The following is an 8,979-nucleotide window of genomic DNA, read 5'->3' as shown; positions in this document are numbered from 1 at the left end:
TCTCACATATGACATGTAGAGATCCCTTTAAAAATGATTTAGAGACACCTTTAAATATGATTTAGAGATCCCTTTAAATAAATATGTCGCTGTGGGCATAATCCTCACATATGACATCAGTCCTTAACAGATCGACCTTTGACCTTTTGGGGCTGTTGGAACGTGTTATTATATTGTAGGAGATGCTTTGAATCCCTTGAATGCAGTCAGTATTTTTCTATTAATTTATATACACTATGCACTCTTTTATATATCTAGTATGTAAAAGTATCTCTGTCTGTCTGTTTGTCTGTCTCTCTGCCCCTCTCTCTCTGTGTCTCTGTGTCTCTCTGTCTCTCTGTCTGTGTCTCTCTCTTTGTCTGTCTCTCTGCCCCTCTCTGTGTCTGTCTCTCTGTCTGTCTCTCTGTCTGTCTCGCTGTCTCTCTGCCCCTCTCTCTCTGTGTCTCGGTCTCTGTGTCTCTGTCTCTCTGTCTCTCTCTGTCTGTCTCGCTGTCTCTCTGCCCCTCTCTCTCTGTGTCTCTGTGTCTCTCTGTCTGTCTGTCTGTGTCTCTCTCTTTGTCTGTCTCTCTGCCCCTCTCTGTGTCTGTCTCTCTGTCTCTCTCTCTGTCTGTCTCTCTGTCTGTGTCGCTGTCTCTCTGCCCCTCTCTCTCTGTGTCTCGGTCTCTGTGTCTCTGTCTCTCTGTCTCTCTCTCTGTCTGTCTCTCTGTCTGTCTCGCTGTCTGTCTGCCCCTCTCTCTGTGTGTCTCGGTCTCTGTGTCTCTGTCTCTCTGTCTCTCTCTCTGTCTGTCTCGCTGTCTCTCTGCCCCTCTCTCTCTGTGTCTGTGTCTCTGTCTCTGTCTCTCTGTCTGTGTCTCTCTCTGTCTGTCTCTCTGCCCCTCTCTGTCTCTGTGTCTCTCTGTCTCTCTGCCCCCTCTCTCTCTGTGTCTCAGTCTCTCTGTCTGTCTCTGTGTCTCTGTCTCTGTCTGTCTCTGTCTCTCTCTTTGTCTGTCTCTCTGTCTGTCTTTCGGTCTCTCTTTCTCTCTCAAAAGCAATGGTAAATTGTTGAATTTTGCAGATGTATTCAACCCAGTATAATCTGTCATTTCTAAACCCATATTAACAGATGATCTTAACTGTAGATGCCAGGCAGCTAAAATGTGTTTTATTGATTCTGTATTATATTCTAACAATATATCTCTCCCTCCCTCTCTCCTCCCTCCCTCCCCTCCCTCTCTCCTCTCTCCTCCCTCTCTCCTCTCTCCTCTCTCTCTCCTCCCTCCCTCTCACACTCCCTCGCTCTCTCCTCCACTCTCTCTCGCTCCCTCTCCCACCTCCCTCGCTCTCTCCTCTCTTCCCTCTCTCCTCCATCCCTCTCACTCCTCGCTCTCTCCTCCCTCTCTCCTCCCGCCCTCTCACACTCCCTCGCTCTCTCCTCTCTCCCTCTCTCCTCCCTCCCTCTCACACTCCCTCGCTCTCTCCTCCCTCCCTCTCTCTTCCCTCTCTCCTCCATCCCTCTCACTTCCCTCTCTCCTCCATCCCTCTCACACTCCCTCGCTCTCTCTCCTCCCTCCCTCCCTCCCTCCCTCCCTCCCTCCCTCCTCCCTCCCTCCCTCCCTCCCTCCTCCCTCCCTCCTCTCCTCCCTCTCTCCTCCCTCTCTCCTCCCTCCCTCTCTCCTCCCTCCCTCCCTCCCTCTGTCCCTCCTTCTCTTTCTCCAGATGCCAGACAGCTCCCAGACGTAGCTCTGACAGGGAAGTGCACTAGGGAGTGTGATGAGTTTGGACACTCCGACACTTGTTGGATGCCCGCCGCTGTCCGCCCGTCGCCTCGGCAACACCAGCGCCAGCGCCACGTCAGCGAGCCGCCCCGCCTGTCCACCTTCGCCTCCGCTGGCAACGACAACAACAATAACCATGACGACGATGATGAGGAAGATAGTGACAGTGAGAGCGCCGGCAGCGCCGGGAGTTCCGAACCGGGCGTAGTCAGCGTGGGAGTCGGCGGAGGAGGTCAGAGGTTACCATTAGCCAATGGGGATCCTCTCGGCAGCCTGGTGGGCAGAGACAGGATGAACCGGAACATGGGCGACCACAACCGGAACCTACTCAACCGGAAGATGACGTCAGCGTCGTACGACACGTTCAGCTCCGCCGGGTTCGGGAGACGCCATCACGAGGAGGATAGGGGGGGTCAGGGCAGGGTCAACCCTCCGGAAGTTATACCATTAACGAGGACCGGGACTACAAGACCACGTCGTGCCTCACGCTCTCCCGTAGAGAGGTCTACCTGTAAGAGCAGGATGGATGGATCAGTCCACTGCTGCTGCACCCCTTTGCTGATGGAATGGAACATTCCATCCCTGTTTGTTCTGATGAAATGGAACAGTCCACTTCTAGACATTGAATGAAATGGTCCATTTCTGTTGTAGTTCTTTTGTTGAGAACTTTGACCAGCTGTGAATAATAACAATAATAACAATAATAACAACACCTTAAGAAGAGAGGACCGCTCCGTGGGTTTGGGTTTGTTTTGGAGACAAGACACCACACAACTACAAAACCACAAAAAAGGACACTGGGACCTTAGACTCCAAGAAGAAATTACTATAAGGTGTAAATAAAAAAAGATGAATGGTGTGAATTAACTGAACCCCCCCCAAAGAAAACTACGATTTAATCGAATCTGAACTTTTGGATGCTAAAAACATCATATTTATGTGGATGGTGAGGGGGAGATGGATCCATTGATCTCCTTTGGGAAAGAAAGAGAGCAGTACTGACTGACTTCATCTAATCTGGGTAGAAGTTTCTCTCAAAAAACAGATCTAGGATCAGTTTACTCTTCCCTGAATCCTAACCTGAAGTATTACAGGAAGCAACACAATACTGAACTGAGATCAGTGTCAAGTGTTAACTCCTTTCTTTCTCTTTTGTTTTTAATACTCTTTAAAGTTAATCAGATGCATGTCTAACCTCCCACCAACAGGGGAGCTGTGGGGAGATGGGGAGAGATGGAGGAACTGGGCCTGACTGGGCCTGACCAATGGGAACACTCGCTGAGGTGTATGTGACCAATACAATTTGATTTGAAGACGTATGATCGGACAGATCTGAATCTGACTAATGTGGCGAACCCAATGATGGGACGCCAGGGAGGTTTAACCAATCAAACGATAGGACCAATGAGCTGTCGTTGTAAAAATGAATTTGAATGGATTTCATGCTCATCAATCAAATGTGATTTAAACCTAATCCACCAATCATCCTATGGCATTATTGACAAGTAGCATCGAGATATTAACCAACCGTATAACGAGGATTATCAGAATCTACCAATCACGGACAAAATATTTTCAGTAACAAACCAATCGGATTCTTCGCAAAGGACTTAGGAAAAGATAACTGATTGGAAAAAAAACATCAGGTATTTTTTGAAAACAAAAGAATCCGATTGGCTGTTACTGAAAATACAAACACAAAGACTTGAAGGCAAATACAATGTGACGTTTTTTTCCAGATATGAGCCAGAATCCCTGGGAATACAAGGGAATACAATCCCTGGGTTAAGGTCCATACGAGTACCAGATATGAGCCAGAATCCCTGGGAATACAAGGTCCATACGAGTACCAGATATGAGCTAGAATCCTAGTACGAGTGCCAGATATGAGCCAGAATCCCTGGGAATACAAGGTCCAGATAAGGAGCCAGAATCCCTGGGAATACAAGGTCCACGAGTACCAGATATGAGCCAGAATCCCTGGGAATACAAGGTCCCGAGTAGATATGAGCCAGAATCCCTGGGAATACAAGGTCCATACCAGATATGAGCCAGAATCCCTGGGAATACAAGGTCCATAGAGTCCATATCCCTGGGAATACAAGGTCCACCAGATATGAGCCAGAATCGAGTACCTGAGCCAGAAGGGAATACAAGGTCCATACGAGTACCAGATATGAGCCAGCTGGGAATACAACTAAGTCCATTCCAGATATGAGCCAGAATCCCTAGGAATACAAGGTCCATACGAAAAGCCAACTAATGAACAAATTACACTTTTTCTGTCATTCTGCTCTACTGTTGCTGAGGGAAGCTAAATTTAGTCTCTACCAAAATTCCAAGGTTTTTCAGAAATCCTGGTTGGAGGCTTATGGATTTCCTACTCCATTCCGAGGAATCTTTATAACCGGATTCCTGGAAGAAAAAAAAACTGGGGATTTTGGGAAAGTTAGTGGTTAGTTAGTTACCTAGTGGAGACTGTACATATATGTGGTTTATGTGGTTTAGACTGGCAGTGTTCCAACACTGTCATCCATTCATTAAGGCCATTACTCTACTGCTGAACACCAGTTACTTCATTCATTATGTATATCAGGATCTTCCTCTCTCACACACACACACACACACACACACACACACACACACACACACACACACACACACACAATGTAGTGAAACACACACACACACACACTCAGTGATACCATACCCACAGAACATAGACGTGCGACGTGCACACACACACACACACACACACACACTCACACACACACACACACATAATGCATCTACATGCATTTAACCATACTTTAACATATAACATGTTGCCTCCTGAAAACTAAAGCTTTCTTTTGCCTGCTCCCCTCCTTCACCCCTCTTCACCCCCCTTCATGTCAACATTTATTTAAATAAGTCTTTCAACACATTAAAGGGATGTTTTGGTCTATATAGCGGCTCTACATTAAAGGGATGTTTAAACTATTCCTCTAACAGTACATAGAACAAACCAACATTTTCGACAAAAAAGAACCTGAACTCTTCTTCTGCATGGAATAAAAACAGCTAAATGCTCATTTGTTATTTTTTTGGGGGAGAGGGAAACCAGACGCCTTCTTTTTGGAGATATTATGCATCTCTGAAAACATGATGTATGTTTCTATGTGTGTGTTTGTATGTGTGAGGGAGAAGGATAGAGGAGAGAGCATCAGTGTGTGAAGTCATCACGAGGAGAGGAAGAGAGAAAACCGCGTCCTCAGAGGTTATTCGCTGTAGCAATTTAAGAGACAAGGATAAAGTCCTCACGTTGAAGTTATCACCCCGTGGAAGGACTGTAGGGCCCAGGGGCTACACCTTCCAACCATCTAAAATAGCATCCTCTCCACCCCTCCTTTCTGAAAGGAAGCCAGAATCGTCTACACCTTAACCATCTAAAATAGCATCCTCCCCTGTCTCCCCTTTCTGAAAGGAAGCCAGAATCGTCTACACCTTAACCATCTAAAATAGCATCCACCCTTTGTCTCCTTTCTAAAAGGAAGCCAGAATCATCTACACCTTAAAAGTCTAAAGAAAGTTCACTCACCATATAATCAGTGACAGTAACTCCAGTTACACACTAACCAACTCTCAGGTAAGACTTGACACAGTGTACAGTATGTCGCTTGTAAAGCAAGCGGCTGGGTTTCTACATGAAAACAAAACCATGAATTCTCCCTTAGAATTAGAATTGAGTTCTAATTCCTTAGAATTCGATTTAGAATTGAGTTCTAATTCAATCCCTTAGAATTAGAATTAGAATTGAGTTATAATTCAATCCCCCAGAATGTGAGTTAGAATTGAGTTGTAGTTCTATGGTTCTCTCTCTCCTCTATGGTGTCACTGACCTTCTCAAACCTTCCTCCCTCTAACCTCTTGTCTCCCAACCTCTCTGAAGCTCTGTGATTGGTGGACTGGACTCAGCGGTGCGCTGATGTGACAATGAACAGAAGTTCTGTTTGGGTTCTAGTTCCAGAACGTTGGGTTCCAATCCGGAATGCTCGAAGGGGATTGGTCTGTCTACGCCATAATCCTACCGGGTTTTCTAGCTCACCTTGAGCCACTGACATATAGTACATACTATGTAGTAACCATGACCACACTGTCCCTGGATATACGGAAATCATGGAGCTGGATTCCAACCCACAGGGTCTGGATTCAGGAGCTGAGTTTGCCCTAACGGACCAGGAGAACTTTGCTACAAGAGACTCTGAAAACAATGATTTGTGTTTATTACGAGACAGATCTTTTCTTCCCGGAAAGTCAAACTGCTGTTTTAATGCAGAGTCTCGTACAGACATCCTACCCTACTACCACACTACCCTACTACCATCCTACCCTACTACTACCTTTCCTTCCCCGGCCGAACACGGACCTATAAGAACATGAATCTGTGTCTGCGCACGGTATGGCACCCTAGTCCCTATAGAAGACATATAGGGGGGGTCAGTCGTAAAAGTCGGCTAAAAGTTGTGAAGTGTGCAGGGATTAGGGTGGCATTTGGGAGGCTGGCACGGTGTGGGAGTATGTCTGTTTTATATACTGCACGTTTAAAGACAATTTAAATCACTTCTTCTTAGCCCTGTTATGTGGGCCTGGAGAGATAGAGGACAGGGTGATAACAGACCTGGAGAGATAGAGGACAGGGTGATAACAGGCCTGGAGAGAGAGAGGACAGGGTGATAACAGGCCTGGAGAGACAGAGAGGACAGGGTGATAACAGGCCTGGAGAGATAGAGGACAGGGTGATAACAGACCTGGAGAGATAGAGGACAGGGTGATAACAGGCCTGGAGAGATAGAGGACAGGGTGATAACAGGCCTGGAGAGATAGAGGACAGGGTGATAACAGGTCTGGAGAGATAGAGGACAGGGTGATAACAGGCCTGGAGAGATAGAGGACAGGGTGACAACAGGCCTGGAGAGAGAGAGGACAGGGTGATAACAGGCCTGGAGAGAGAGAGGACAGGGTGATAACAGGCCTGGAGAGATAGAGGACAGGGTGATAACAGGCCTGGAGAGAGAGAGGACAGGGTGATAACAGGCCTGGAGAGATAGAGGACAGGGTGACAACAGGCCTGGAGAGATAGAGGACAGGGTGATAACAGGCCTGGAGAGATAGAGGACAGGGTGATAACAGGCCTGGAGAGATAGAGGACAGGGTGATAACAGGCCTGGAGAGACAGAGAGGACAGGGTGATAACAGGCCTGGAGAGATAGAGGACAGGGTGATAACAGGCCTGGAGAGATAGAGGACAGGGTGACAACAGGCCTGGAGAGAGATAGGACAGGGTGATAACAGGCCTGGAGAGATAGAGGACAGGGTGATAACAGGCCTGGAGAGATAGAGGACAGGGTGATAACAGGCCTGGAGAGATAGAGGACAGGGTGATAACAGGCCTGGAGAGATAGAGGACAGGGTGATAACAGGCCTGGAGAGACAGAGAGGACAGGGTGATAACAGGCCTGGAGAGATAGAGGACAGGGTGATAACAGGCCTGGAGAGATAGAGGACAGGGTGACAACAGGCCTGGAGAGATAGAGGACAGGGTGATAACAGGCCTGGAGAGATAGAGGACAGGGTGATAACAGGCCTGGAGAGATCGAGGACAGGATGACAACAGGCCTGGAGAGATCGAGGACAGGGTGATAACAAGGTTAATGTCGTCTTAAAGAGATATTTGCATTCACCTGTTTAGGACTTTATTTTTGAAAGGTGACGCCTCCAGTGCATCCTAAATGGTACCCTATATAGTGCCCTACTTATGACCAGAGCCTGTGGCCCAAGTAGTGCACTATATAGGGAATAGGGTGCCTTTTGAAATCCTGATTGGTCGATTACCTTAATAGCCATCTATAGAACTGTAAGAACTACCCAGTAGAACCGAGGAACCCGTAGAACACGCAGAACAGAGAACTATGTTAATAACAGACAAAAAGGCATGTTTTACCTGTTTCAATTTTGCATTAAAAAAAAAAAAACTAAAAAACTAAAAACATATTTTTCCTCTTGATTTTCTCTTTTTTTAATGTTTCTGTTGCTGCTCTATTAGTAACTGGGATTCATTCATTATTCAACTTAATGCATTTTCTAATGATTACGAGGACGAGGTGTGCTTCCCCAAATGGTACCCTATTCCTTATCAAGTGGACAATAGAGGACCCTGGTCAACAGTAGTGGACTGTAGAGGGCCCTGTTCAACAGTAGTGGACTGTAGAGGGCCCTGGTCAACAGTAGTGGACTGTAGAGGGCCCTGGTCAACAGTAGTGGACTTTATAGGGCCCTGGTCAACAGTAGTGGACTATAGAGGGCCCTGGTCAACAGTAGTGGACTGTAGAGGGCCCTGGTCAACAGTAGTGGACTATAGAGGGCCCTGGTCAACAGTAGTGGACTATAAAGGGCCCTGGTCAACAGTAGTGGACTATAGAGGGCCCTGATCAACAGTAGTGGACTATAGAGGGCCCTGATCAACAGTAGTGGACTATAGAGGGCCCTGGTCAACAGTAGTTCACTATAGAGGGCCCTGGTCAACAGTAGTTCACTATAGAGGGCCCTGGTCAACAGTAGTTCACTATAGAGGGAAAAGGGTCCCATTTCAGTCACACAGAGTTGTTGTTACAGATCGGTTTGATGATGATGATGATGATGTGTGTACAAGTTTGACATTGACATTAAAAGGTCCTTGAAACATTTTAAAAGTTGCATTTTTAAATTTGTACTCAGGTTCGGGATTCAATCCAAAGTGCGTTATAGAGCAGCACATTGCATTTGACTTATAATTTACACTTGAACAGGGTAGGGGGGCGTGTTTGTAGCCTAGTGGTTAGAGCGTTGGACTAGTAACCGAAAGATTGCGAGTTCGAATCCCCGAGCTGACAAGGTACAGATCTGTCGTTCTGCCCCTGAACAGGCAGTTAACCCACTGTTCCTAGGCCGTCATTGAAAATAAGAATTTGTTCTTAATTAACTGACTTGCCTAGTTAAATAAAGGTTAAATAAATGTCATCACAGTGTTTACCATGAAGGCCATATCCTTGAATGTTGGGGAAAATGCCTTTTAAAGACTCATTGTAGTATGTCCAGTACTCTGCTCTATAATTGCCTCAGATTGAGTCGTGGCCTTGGGCATGACATTTAAAACATGCTAATATCTGGTACATTGATGTTTTTGGATTGAGACATGGCCTTGGGC

This window comes from Oncorhynchus nerka, linkage group LG18 (genome assembly GCF_034236695.1).
Source record: "Oncorhynchus nerka isolate Pitt River linkage group LG18, Oner_Uvic_2.0, whole genome shotgun sequence".
NCBI lineage: Eukaryota > Metazoa > Chordata > Actinopteri > Salmoniformes > Salmonidae > Oncorhynchus > Oncorhynchus nerka.
Note: the sequence above shows the minus strand (reverse complement) of the source record.